We start from the raw sequence: 12,789 nt of genomic DNA, 5'->3' as shown, positions 1-12,789 counted from the left end.
TCAATTATCATAGGAATATACCTTCTAAATTAAATGAATTTAAAACAGAATATTTCGCTTTTACATTTTTTTCTTGTAAAAATTTTTTTTCTATTATTTCTCTACTTATTTCAGACTAATTTTAATTTGCACTAGGATATGGACTCATAGAACGTATTCAATGAAGCTATAATAGTTACAAAGAATCTTTAGGATATTCTGGTTATTAAATAAATATAAACCACTACCAATAGAGGGAAAAATTAAGAACTATTAGAAAAACAGCTGCAGTACAATTTTAAAGATAATTTTTGCAACCATGGTAATATTATGCTGTTCTCATTGTATATAAGCAATTTTAACAAGACTCAAAAGCATTATTTTAAGTATTTGGTTTTTTCATCAGGTTCACTTTATAAAGGTCAGTCTGGGCAAGATTCTGGCTCAATTAGAACTGACTTGGGGAGAGATGTGAAGAAAGTAAAATGAGGGGAAAAGATCAAACCCTACTTTTAGAAGGGTCAAAAAGCCATAACGCTGAAGGAAATATTTTAGGGTCGTTACACTTTTTCAGTTTACTTCTACATTTGTGCTATGAAATCATGAGAAGTTATGAGCATACAGTATCAAAGAAACAACCAAGAATTTTTGGTAGACTATTCTTTATTATAGTAGGTGACACTAACTTCTGTGAAGCACTCTCTGTTCAACAGATAAATATGTTACCCTTACATCTGTTCTTTGAAATCTTCCATTCTCTCCATGTTATCATTAAAAAAAAAAAAAAGACTCAGAAAGTTAAGTAATTCACCTAAGTTTTAGACATCTAGGAAGCATATGGGATTTGTGGAATTTAGGAATATCTATTCCAAGACTGGCTTCTTTCCCCTATTCTAACCTGCCTCTATTCATAAGGCAATAAGCATTTTAGAAAGCTTTTAAACAAAGTTTGAAATAAACAAAGAAAGGTTTAACAGATCAACTAAAGGAAGGGCAGTAATGTAGAAAAGATACTTTAGCCTTCTTTCTGTTTTGTCTCTGGTCCTCAAGCTGCATGCAAACAGCCTCAGGACAAGGAACTAACGCAGAGGCTGGAACAGCTAAAATTTAATTCTTTCTAAAGTTATGAAGAATAATGCAATATTAAATATTCATATAATAAAAAACTTTCATATAATCTTTCCATAATTACAGAGCAGGAAAATAAAATCTATATTCATCTATTTATGTATGTATCTCCTAACTTAAAGTGGTTATAAGGCTAAATAAAACACAACAGAAAAGCAGATTTAAAATAGAAGCAAAAGACAGAAGCAACATTTCCTGCCTGTGGGATGACGAAAGATTTGACCAATTTTCAAAACCTAACGTCAGAAACAGTTACAGTAATTTAGAAATATACTAAATCATTGTGAAGTCAATCACAAAGAACTTTCATAAAGATCTGCCAAAAAGCAACCCAGACCAGACCAAAGGAAAACCACTATAGCAACATCTGGTGAATGACCTAAAATATACCATAAGATACTGTAACTGTTAAAGCGCCAAACAAACTTCAGCACTGACGCCAACATACAGAGACAAGCTGGGGCTTTAAACGGAAACTCTAAGTAAGAGAAATGTAAGAGCAGAACTGATAATGATACCAATGGGTAACACTAAAAACTTTCTCCTGCCTCCACAGCATGTATCAATAGAAAATAAATTCCACTTACAAAGTGATTGACTACAAAACTTAAAAGTATAACTTCATAGACATCGAACAATAAAAAAAGTACTTTATTTCTACCAAATGAACTTTTTTCCAAATCAAATTTAGATTACATGCCTTCTTATCAGAGACATTAAGGTAATTTTTTTAAATGAGGTAATTTCTAGTTAAAATAAGTTATTAGTTTACAATTTTATTTACAGTTGTTAAGTTCTTCAAACTTGTTTGGCCCTCCTTTACAGTAACTCTATAAAATAGGGTTTTATATTAAGTGTACAGTAACTTTGGGGCAGTAGCTTGGCTTAAACATGAAAGGAAAAGCTGGAACAAAATCACTGTTTAGTAAGAAGTCTCCAACCACTAATATGTAAGGTATTAACTCCTTTCTTTTCTCCCAACTATTTAAAAATGTATAATGATGTGCTTTCTCTGTGCATCCTTGATCTTTTTCCAGTAAGTAAGAAAGCAGAAGAGTAACAGTAGAAAAATATACCTGTCTTGGCCTTTTATTAGGTTTGCGAAGTATAATTTTATTTGTAATAGCTTTGGAAATGGCTTGTCATAAAAGCAACTACCAGCTGAAAAAGAAAAGCACTATCAGAAATATGGGTGTGGGCCTTGGGAAGAGAGGGAGAGAAGGAAAGACAAATATGGAGGTGGAAGAACAGATTTCATTTTTCTGACTCATTGGGATGGGTTTCGACAAATCATTGACAATTAGGTTAAAAAAAAAAAAAAAAAAAAGCATCCTCTGAGGTAAAAAAGCAGCTTCCCTTGTGTCTCCTGCTTGCAATGCAGGAGACCTGGGTTTGATCCCTGGGTTGGGAAGATTCTCTGGAGAAAGAAATGGCAACCCACTCCAGTATTCTTGCCTGGAGAATCTTATGGACTGAGCAGCCTGGAGGGTTACAGTCCATGGGGCTGCAGAGTTGGACATGACTGAGCGGAGCCCAATGCCATGAGGTAAAAAAGGGCAGTCCTATTTTGGAAAGAAGATAACTGATGAAACGCAATCTGTAAACTCCAGTAACAGATTCGCACAAGTTTTCTCCTCTTTAGCAGAAATGCCTAAGCTAGCTAACTCCCAGTCCTCACCCTTCCCTCCAAAGGTTCCAGGTTTAGATATGACCAATATGACTTCTGTTTTCCAAAGGTATCTCTAATCTTCTCCCTCTGCTGATTTGTGTTTTTTTTTTTTTTTTTGAGGCAAGGAATACGACTTTAATTGGAAAGCTGGCTGGCTGAGAAGATGATAGACTTCCTCTACATGCAGATTACTCAAAGATCAGTGTCCATCAGTTCACTTACTATAGGAAGGGAATGCCCTAAATATGTACCCGTGGCACTCATGTCTAGGAGGAGAAACAGACTAACAAGCATTCACAGCACAGTATGATTTGTGCTTTGGAGAAAGCCCTGGATGCTCTGATAATACACAGAAGAAGAAAGAAACTTTCAAGTTGCTCGAGGAAACATTTTATAGCATAAATCTTCCCAGTTAGCATATGAACTCCTAGCTTAAAATTAATTTAGGGCCATGAGAGTAGTTAAGGCACTGGGTATTTCCTTTCATTAAATAGGTGATCCTGTTCTCATTGGCCTTTTGGACACTGGGCAACAGGAACTTATAGATAAACCGATGGTCCATTCAAACTCATCTTTACATTCACAAGATAGCTTTCCTTCATAGTGTGGTTCTGTATTTTATTTTGGAAAGATAACTTTTCCCCTCTTAAACAGCTTACAAAATTCTCATCCCAGGCACCTAACAACTGTTTAAACTGAAAAAATCTTTACCAAAATTTGTTATAATAAAACTGTTTTCTTTAAAAAAAAAAAATCCATAAGCAGCAATACTATGTTTTGCTTTAAGAAGTGAACAGAAAATACAACAAAAGTTTACAAATCATTGAAACATATGATCCAGGATTTCTTGAAAGCTTTTGTTTTGACCTCTTTCTGCCAGTGCTCATGTTCCTCATTCTGTGTGGTCTGGCCATACTGCCACTTCTAGCCCCCACTACGGTTTTCTTTGTCAAATCCTAGGTTTCTTCTTCCTCATGCTTCACTCACCATTTTGTATAAAACAGAAATGTTCTCCATTAGACTGTAAGTTGCTTGTTAGCAGAGAGTTTGTCATAATAGAATTATACAATATTTCTTTAGATTTAGTCATTATAATAGCCCAAAGTAAGCACCTTAAAAATATACTGAATAATTTTTAAAAGGGATCTTTTGAAAATTGAAAGAAATATGAATATGAAACCAGAATGTTGCAAGATTTAAGAGGAATAAAGAAAAAAAATCTAGTTATAAAGTGATTATTTTAAATCTAAGAAACCAAAGTGTAGATGAGTCATGGAAGAAATATATATATGGTCAACAGGAAAGGACTGAGTCATTACTGAGAGGACTCCAAGGAAAGGTCAAAAAGAACAATGCAAAGTCAAGTTCTTAAACACTGCTGGTTTAGTCTGAGATTTTACTCAGAAATACTAATTAAAGGGTTTATTTTTAAGTAAATCTCAAGATGGTAACTACTAAGAACCAAAAAAAAGAAAAAGTGCAGTAATGCTACTGTCGCTAAAATCAATGCAGATACCAGTGATCTGTTCACATCTCACACTGGCTGCAGACTTAAAAACTCACCTTGATCACAAACTGACAAACTGCCGTGGGTGATTAGCAGGGCTAGCAAAGTAAGGGAAATACGGGTCTGAGGTGTACACAAGCAAAACCATTTAACAGAACAGAGACAATGCAGCAGTGATGGTCAAGAACTAAACTTTAATGAGCGAATTCTGTACCCTCAAAGTAGAAGCAATGAACAATCCCCTCTCCTCTAACAACAGAAAGAACTTCTGTCCAGAAGAGGTAAAGAAAACACAAGTACTTTAAACATAATTGCCAAGAAAAAACCACACACACACATACACACACACACACACGAAGTCAAATATACAAAAACAGCAATTCATGAGCTACCCCTTTGGAAGGCTTTTAATCTAGTGTACAAATATCTTCCCTTCACACTGCCTGCTGGAAACTGGCACACCTGACGGGCAGACGGCAGGAACTGGTTGGCGAGGTGTGCTCTCCCCTCACTCCCCAGCTGAGGACTGCAAATTACCAAGCAACTCTGGACAGGTACAGCTTGGATGCTGTTAATTTCAACATCAACCCACAACTCTCAATTCTTTTTAGTTGCATGATTGATACAAAGGTAGTTAACTTCCATCTCTTTTATAAAAAGGGAAAGGAGGCAGCGCAAATCACAGACAAATTTTTCCTGTTTCATGTGTGTTTAAAAAGTTTTAAAGGGACCTGGAAGTCAAACCATTAAATGCAGCAAACATGGGAGTGTACAGGAAAATATTTTCCGATGTATACGGAAGGCACTGTCATATCACTTCTAACCTCACACTTAAGATGAAACTGTCTTCTATTCTTTCCAACACAGAATCAATCATTTGATTTTAAGCTATGAGCAAAATTATAGGTCATAGGTAATAAAATTATGTTTAAAAAATAGAAATCTGGTTAAGTCTTTTTGAAAATAGAAGGTATCCTATTTTAAAAACAAACATTTTCTATCTATACACATTTTCTTTTAAATCAAAATCATCCTTTGAATAGGTAGGACCAAAATTGAAAAGACAGAAAAAGTATATTAACAAGATTTTCAGTCCTCTCTATTCCCCTTCCAGGTTAAAAAAAATGTTAATTAGTTAATTTCTCTGGGTTTTCTTTATGCAAATACAAGAAAATAAGATTATACATTCTTAAGTCTTTCCTTTCTTATACAAAAGGTTTTGTATCACATACACTGCTGTGCACCTTGGTCTTTTCTTTATTATTAACAGTATGCTCTGAGGATCTTTCTATTAATCACATCCCTAGTCTTTTTTTGTAATGGCTGAAAAGTATTTCATTGTATAAGTGAGCCATAGTTTATTGAACTTGCTCTTTACTGCTGAACTGTTCCAGTTGTTCCTCACCTTTTGACGTTACCAGTGACACTGTGATGAGTAACCTCGCATGTAGGTCATCTCATCCTTGTGTTGGCGGATCTACCTGTCCAGCTTCATCCAAAGCCACTCTCCCTGTTTCTCCGCATGCTCTGGACTCACTGACCTTGACTGGCTTTTGCATATTCTATTCCTTTCCCCTATGGCTCAGAGGTAAAAAATCCATCTGCAATGCAGGAGACACAGGAGATGCGGGTTCGATCCCAATCTAGGCTGGGAAGATCCCTTGGAGGAGGGGGATCTTCAACCCACTCCAGTCTTCTTGCCTGGCGAGTCCCATGGGCAGTGGAACCTGGCCACGGCTGAGCACGCACCCACCCCTTCTTCCCGTGCACACCTCGGTTACCTCCTCTCCATCCCTGTGGACCTCAGCTCCAGAGTCACTTCCTCTCTCATGTCAAGACATGCTCCCTTTGTATGCTCGTAAGACCCCCCTATTTTCCCTTCACAGCACCAATCACAGCTTGCACTGCTGTAATTAGCTGCTCAATGTCTATTTATCTTACTTGACTATAAGCTCTATGACAGCAAGGCCATTATATTTCCACTACTTGACTCAGTGACTGACATGAAAAACAAGTATTGAATATTTGCTGAAAAAGGAATAAAAAAAGTCAAATGTGCCAATCACATATCAATCTATTCTTCATATTTTACATGTCTCTCTGTTCTACCTTTTAAGGATCTCCTGAAACCTTCAGCTCACTCCACTTCCATTAACACTACCCCAATCCTCGCTCCCATCATCCTGTTTAAACTCCTATACTCTTACGTTCTACTACAGCCTCTGCACCATTTTGAAGACTTGTCATTTGCCAAGAATTCCTGCAATGGATTCCCACCAACACTCAAATAAGCTCTCCCCTAACGTGGCCGAAAAAGTTGGCTTAAAGCTTAACATTCAGAAAACTAAGATCATGGCATCTGGTCCCATCACCTCATGGGAAATAGATGGGGAGACAGTGGAAACAGTGTCAGACTTTATTTTTTTTGGGCTCCAAAATCACTACAGATGATGACTGCAGCCATGAAATTAAAAGACGCTTCCTCCTTGGAAGGAAAGTTATGACCAACCTAGATAGCATATTAAAAAGCAGACATTACTTTGCCAACAAAGGTCGGTCTAGTCAAAGCTATGGTTTTTCCAGTAGTCATGTATGAATGTGAAGAGTTGGGACTGTGAAGAAAGCCGAGTGCCGAAAAATTGATGCTTTTGAACTGTGGTGTTGGAGAAGACTCTTCAGAGTCCCTTGAACTGCAAGGAGATCTAACCAGTCCATCCTGAAGGAGATAAGTCCTGGGTGTTCATTGGAAGGACTGATGCTGAAGCTGAAACTCCAATACTTTGGCCACCTCATGTGAAGAGTTGACTCATTGGAAAAGACCCTGATGCTGGGAGGGATTGGGGGCAGGAGGAGAAGGGGACGACAGAGGATGAGATGGCTGGGTGGCATCACCGACTTGATGGGCATGAGTTTGAGTAAACTCAGGGAGTTGGTGATGGACAGGGAGGCCTGGCTTGCTGCAGTCCATGGGGTCGCAAAGAATTGGACACGACTGAGTGACTGAACTGACTGATTGACTGACTAACGTGGCATATAAGGCCTGTATGGTTTGGCCCCTGTTCACCTCCCACAGACTGTTTCAATTACTTGGAATACTCTCTGCTTTTCACTTTGCCTGGTGAACTTTCAACATCACATTCTAATAGAAGCCTGCCCTGACCACTCACTGGTCACAGCCACAATTTATATATACATACACACATGAATTTTGGTGTGATTTGTGATCAGTGTTGCTTCTTTTGTTGCTATTTGGTTGCTAAGTTGTGTCTGACTCTTCCGGACCCCATCAACTGTAGCATGCGAGGCTTCCCTGATTCTTTTACTAGGCTATAAACTCTGAGGGTAGAGTTTTTTTCACTTTTGCTCACTGGGTCCAGAACAATGTCCAGAACACTTCCTGGTACACAATATATAACACTTGATAAATGTTTCCTAAATAAATAAAAAAACAGTAACAACATGAAATTACATGACTGGAATGCACTCAGGAATTACGTTTGGAAATAAAGCTGCAGGAGTGAGGGATTATTTCACAGGATCCAAATGGAGGTGACCACATTTGGCACAGGGTTGCGGCTGCTTACTATACTTCTACCTTCCAATCCATAAAGGCCTATGTTTTATTTAGAACCAGGTTCTTTTACCTATAGAATATAACTTCACATGATTTAGGAGCAAATACCAAGAATATTGTTCATGCCTACAGTTACAGAAATAAAGATGACAGTAAATCACCGGCACGAATCTTTTAAAAATATCAAGAGTCAAAAATGAGAGTTCTTTTGAGAATGGGAAAAAAGATTTCAAGAATGTATCTGCTGTACATATTAAGTAATGATTATGAACTGAACATGCTTCTCAAAATTTGGCAACAGATATCCAACTCAGAGGCTCATATCTTCTCAAAGAGAAGAATATGTTTGCTCTCCTAGCCTTTCTCAGCATTTACAGAGCATTTTTATAAAAATGTAGCAGGCTTTGAGTATTTCCTATAACAGAATATATTTGTATACAGTGACTGGGTCACCAAAACTACATACATAGCTGTCTCACATTATCTGTGTTTACTTTGTTTTGTGTTTTTTAAAAATTGAAGTAAAGTCGATTTACAATGTGTCTTGTTTTTATTCTCTGTGTATTCCCCTCTTTCTCTGCCTCATCACTTTTGTTTATTGGACTTGTCTCTGATAAGTTAAATTCATACTAACACACATACGAAATAAATTTGTAATATATCAGAGAAGAAATCCTAACATACAGGATTATCACTGTATTATAATTCTATATGAAACATGATGTGAGTAAAGTTCTTTTCATCAACCTAGTGTTAAGAATGACTATAATTTTTATGAAATATTTTTAAAAATTAAGTGTATTAATCAAACACGTGTCTAGGATAGATCGCAAGTCTGGCTCATCTTTTTTCTCTCAGCCTCCCAACCCCCAACTCCCTTGTCATCCTTTGAGTTACTGACTATAACAACAGAAAAAACTGTGCAATTAATGGTTACAGCTAATTAACTGACATTACCTTAAAGTAAGAGTATATTCCATCCTTCTTAAAGTAAGAATATAACAAAATTAATGGGATTATTAGTCTTTATTTACCTAAACTATTGTCGAATCTCTGATACATTCAGGGTCCTCCCCACAATATGTTAGTATATCTGAAAAGATATTTACTTGTACTCTTAAATTATAATTATCTTAAGGGAAATGTTAACCATCTTAAATTACTTTTTTCACATTCTACACGGTTCCAAGACATAAAAATTTTTGAAAAAAGGAAACATGGGCTGCTCACATTGATGTGTTTATTTTCCTCTAATTTTTTGCTTTCTTTCCATGAAAACAGTACGTATTGCAGACAACAGAAGCATTTCTGAGAGAGCATGCTATGCCTCACTAAACCAAAGAGCAAGGTAAGCATCTACTCTGTCCTAGGTGACTCTTACTCACTTCCATCTCCTCCCTTCCCTGCAGCATGCCTCACATTTTGGGAAGAAATGCAAACATGTACTTGCTAAATGACTACTATACATTTAGCACTAGGCATCATGAGGCTGTAAAAGAAGGCACAGTACCTACTCCGACAAAGTCTACAAAGCACCAGAAATGACTATTTTCTTTACCTTGACTATATTTTTTAGTCTATGTTTTGTTTTGAACTTTGAGAGGAACAATAAAAGGTAAACAAAGTGCCTTAAGTCAGAAAATAGCTCAAGTTACATTATTGAAAAGTCTAGGGGAAAAGAAATATTGATGAAAACAAACACTATTAGAGTCTAATTAACTGTGCTCATGTTATGCAACTCAATCTTGTTTAGTAAATAAGAAAGAGAATTCAGAGGTTTGTTCACATTAAAGGTAAACACAATATATCAGGGGTGGGGGATAGGGCAAGGGGGTGGACAGAGTATAGACTGTAAACAGTAGAATTCAACTTTTTCCATTAAGGGAATGACAAGCATGGGCACATGTACACAACTCTCAGCATTACTGCATGCACATACATACCCAGGTAAGGACACACAGGTATTTTTAATACATACCTATTCCTTCCGTTTTGCCGGAGAGAAAAAAGGCTGACTAACTACATATAAACACCTCAGTTTTCTAATAGAAAAGAATCTACCTCCCAATCACTCTCAATTTTTTTCCTTAAGTTCTGAAAACAAAATAAACAAAAATATTCTCACAATGTTTGGCCACTAAAACTTATTACGATAGTCACAGGACGATCTTTAGTCCTTTACTCAATGACTATTTGCTTTCAATTTTGCACTATTCTAGCTGTTTGATTATCCGGCCTCACATTTTATAAGAGGAGTGTCGCTATAGGAGGATACTCCAAAAGCCAGGATAACCAAAAGGACCTCCCTCTCCCCGCAATGTCCCAGCAAAAGGAGGTGCAAAAACAGCTTTAGAAAAAAAACAATAGCCTTTAGGACATCATGAAATTACAAATTAGCACTCACTGATGTTTCAGATGACTTATTTTTTTAAAAAAATTCAACATATGATATTTAAAAAATAGAAAGCTTATATTTTGTTAAAATTCAAGACAACTGCATATAAAAGAAATACTAAGGAACAAATTCAGCCGTAGTTCACAAAAGAAGAAAACCCCCAGATCTGAGGCATTTCAAAAGCAAACAGGGGTGACAGGCAGTTCCTAGGCCTAAAGACCTGCTTTATCCTCCCCTCATTAGAACTATTAAAGAAAAAGGGGGAGAAGCTACTTCAACAAAAGCAAGAAAACAAAAAAATTCTTCTGATGAGGAGGTTTTCAGCCAAATCATAGCTGTCTACTGCTTGAAATAACTGAGACCAAGAACAGTATCTCTTTACAGTTTTAAAGAATTATATACAAAAGATAAAAATGTTAAGAGTTTCTTTACAGATTTTATTTTAGACAAAGCTGACTAATTACTGAGTTGAAACTGAAGCTTGATGACAACTGTGGAAAACCCCAAGCAGGGTATTTCTAGGCTCTCTATGAATATAAATAATATCCTTGAGAATAAATGCACCTTTTTTTTTTTAGTTTATAGTAAGAAAGGTCTAAAGAAGAGAAGATGAGACAATCACAATACTATTCTCAAAGTAATGACTTCTAAACTTTAATCTCTGGAACTCTGACCCTGTTCATCCAAATGGCAAACCCACACCATAAACTCCCTACCAACTGTTTCCATGTGAGTATCTTGTCGTCATTTCAAATTAAACACCGAGTTAAGTAGAACAAGTTCCCAACCTTCATCCCTCATAACCTTCAGGCCAAACTAGCTTCCTCTGTCAATTTCCCAACTCCTGTCATGCAGCCTTGAAACCACTGCTCTTTTCTCTCTCTGCTAATGGAGTGATCCTAGTCCAGGCTTTTTATAAGGGTGCCTGAAGAGTGTTTTTAAGTCACAATTCTCTATTATTCCCAACTTTAAAAAATTTCCAGTGCCAAAGATAAAGATATTTTCATCTGTGGATGTGAGATCTGTCTGACATGTACAATTTATCATTTTTTCCCTCTTCTTTCCTCACTGCTCAGTGTGGCTCCTGAGTCTGAGTGACTGTTGTGATGAAGAGTGAGAGAATAAATGTAAAATGCCTAGTAAATAACAAATAAGTGCGTTCCCTGGTTCATGTCTAAATCTGGAGATCTACTGCCACGTTTCAAAAAGAGCCATATAGTAAGAGAGTTACAGTTACACAGCCATTATTTATCCCTGTATAATTTGCTGGCAAGAACCAAATAAGCATGGGTGGTTTAGGGACATTAAATACTTCAAAATAAGCTTATCTCCCTTTTTTATAAAAGCAAGATAACCTTTCATAGAAAATGTTTAAAATACAGACAAATACAAAGTACAAAAAATATCCATAATCTCACTATTCAGAGAATAGCACACAACAGATACCATTAGGTTCCAATAGAACACAATTACCATTTTAAACATTCCCTAAAATCATTTCCTCTATTAGCAGAGGTCCTGGACCCTCAAATTAGATGAATTCCTTTTTCTCCATTCAAATCAGCTTCAGGCAGAACTCATAAAACGCCAGCACACTGTACGCAGCACTATCCTGTACAGTGCTGAGTTAGGGCAGTATGTAAAAGGTATTTTCATATTTAAAATATACATCTATATCTAAGTATTGACATATTCTTATCCTTCAAAATATTAAACCAAATGACCAAAACGAGTGCCACAGCATGTGCTCAGCTAATGAAACTAAAAGGCTCACTGTGTTCTTGTCTGAGTAGCGCTGAGCAACCTGTCTGATGACTTGGCTGAGATTTCCTTTACTGACAACATACTGGTTTCAGTGTAATAGAAAATCAGTACTTTTCATGCACTGTGGCTAAAAAGAAAAAAAAAAGTAAGAGACAGTCCTGGTCTCAAGGAAATCTATGCAGCTCTTATAGTAGCCAGAAGAGTTTCTAAGGAAATATTAAAGAAGACAAGAAGATATCAAGAGACAGAACTGAAAAACACTAAGAAGGTACCTGGGAGAAAGCAGAGCTGAAGTTCTATTATGCCTTCAGAGGATGTGAAAAGCACAGGATGGACCACCCCATCTCTCAGGACGCCACACCTCTCCTGTCCCGACTCGGACAACTGCAATCCTTCTCTGCAGGTGATGTTAAACACTGGAACCTATTCTCTTCTTAAACCGGAGCCCCTAGCCTGTTATTACATGACTCTGCCTCCAACAAAAGCTACAGTAGGTCCATATCACCTCTCACTGCTTTAGGTTTTGGATGTGTTCATGTTACATGAAAATAATCTGGAAAATTGATTTCTTAGCTTGTTTCTGTTGGGTTATGCTAACTGCAGCCCTAATCAGAACCTTTCAGTTATTCTTCATTTATTAGGTACTGAGAAAAATGCTGTTTCCTTCCTGAAATCTGTATCTACCATTAATAAAAAGTTTTCAAAATGTTCAGAACAGAATCTACCATTATGTAACTTTTTAAAGCACTTGATACCAACACCAGTCTGAAGAT

The 12,789-nt window shown here is 36.7% G+C and overlaps 1 protein-coding gene across 10 annotated transcripts in view; it reads right to left on the bottom strand.

Moving 5' to 3' along the window:
- The window catches only part of ARFIP1 (ADP ribosylation factor interacting protein 1), a 128,376-nt gene that overhangs the window by 13,450 nt on the left and 102,137 nt on the right, over window positions 1–12,789 (bottom strand). The gene's annotated exons all lie outside the window — the stretch shown is intronic.

This window comes from Dama dama, chromosome 5 (assembly GCF_033118175.1).
Source record: "Dama dama isolate Ldn47 chromosome 5, ASM3311817v1, whole genome shotgun sequence".
Lineage (NCBI taxonomy): Eukaryota > Metazoa > Chordata > Mammalia > Artiodactyla > Cervidae > Dama > Dama dama.
Note: the sequence above shows the minus strand (reverse complement) of the source record. Positions and strands in the feature narration are given on the sequence as shown.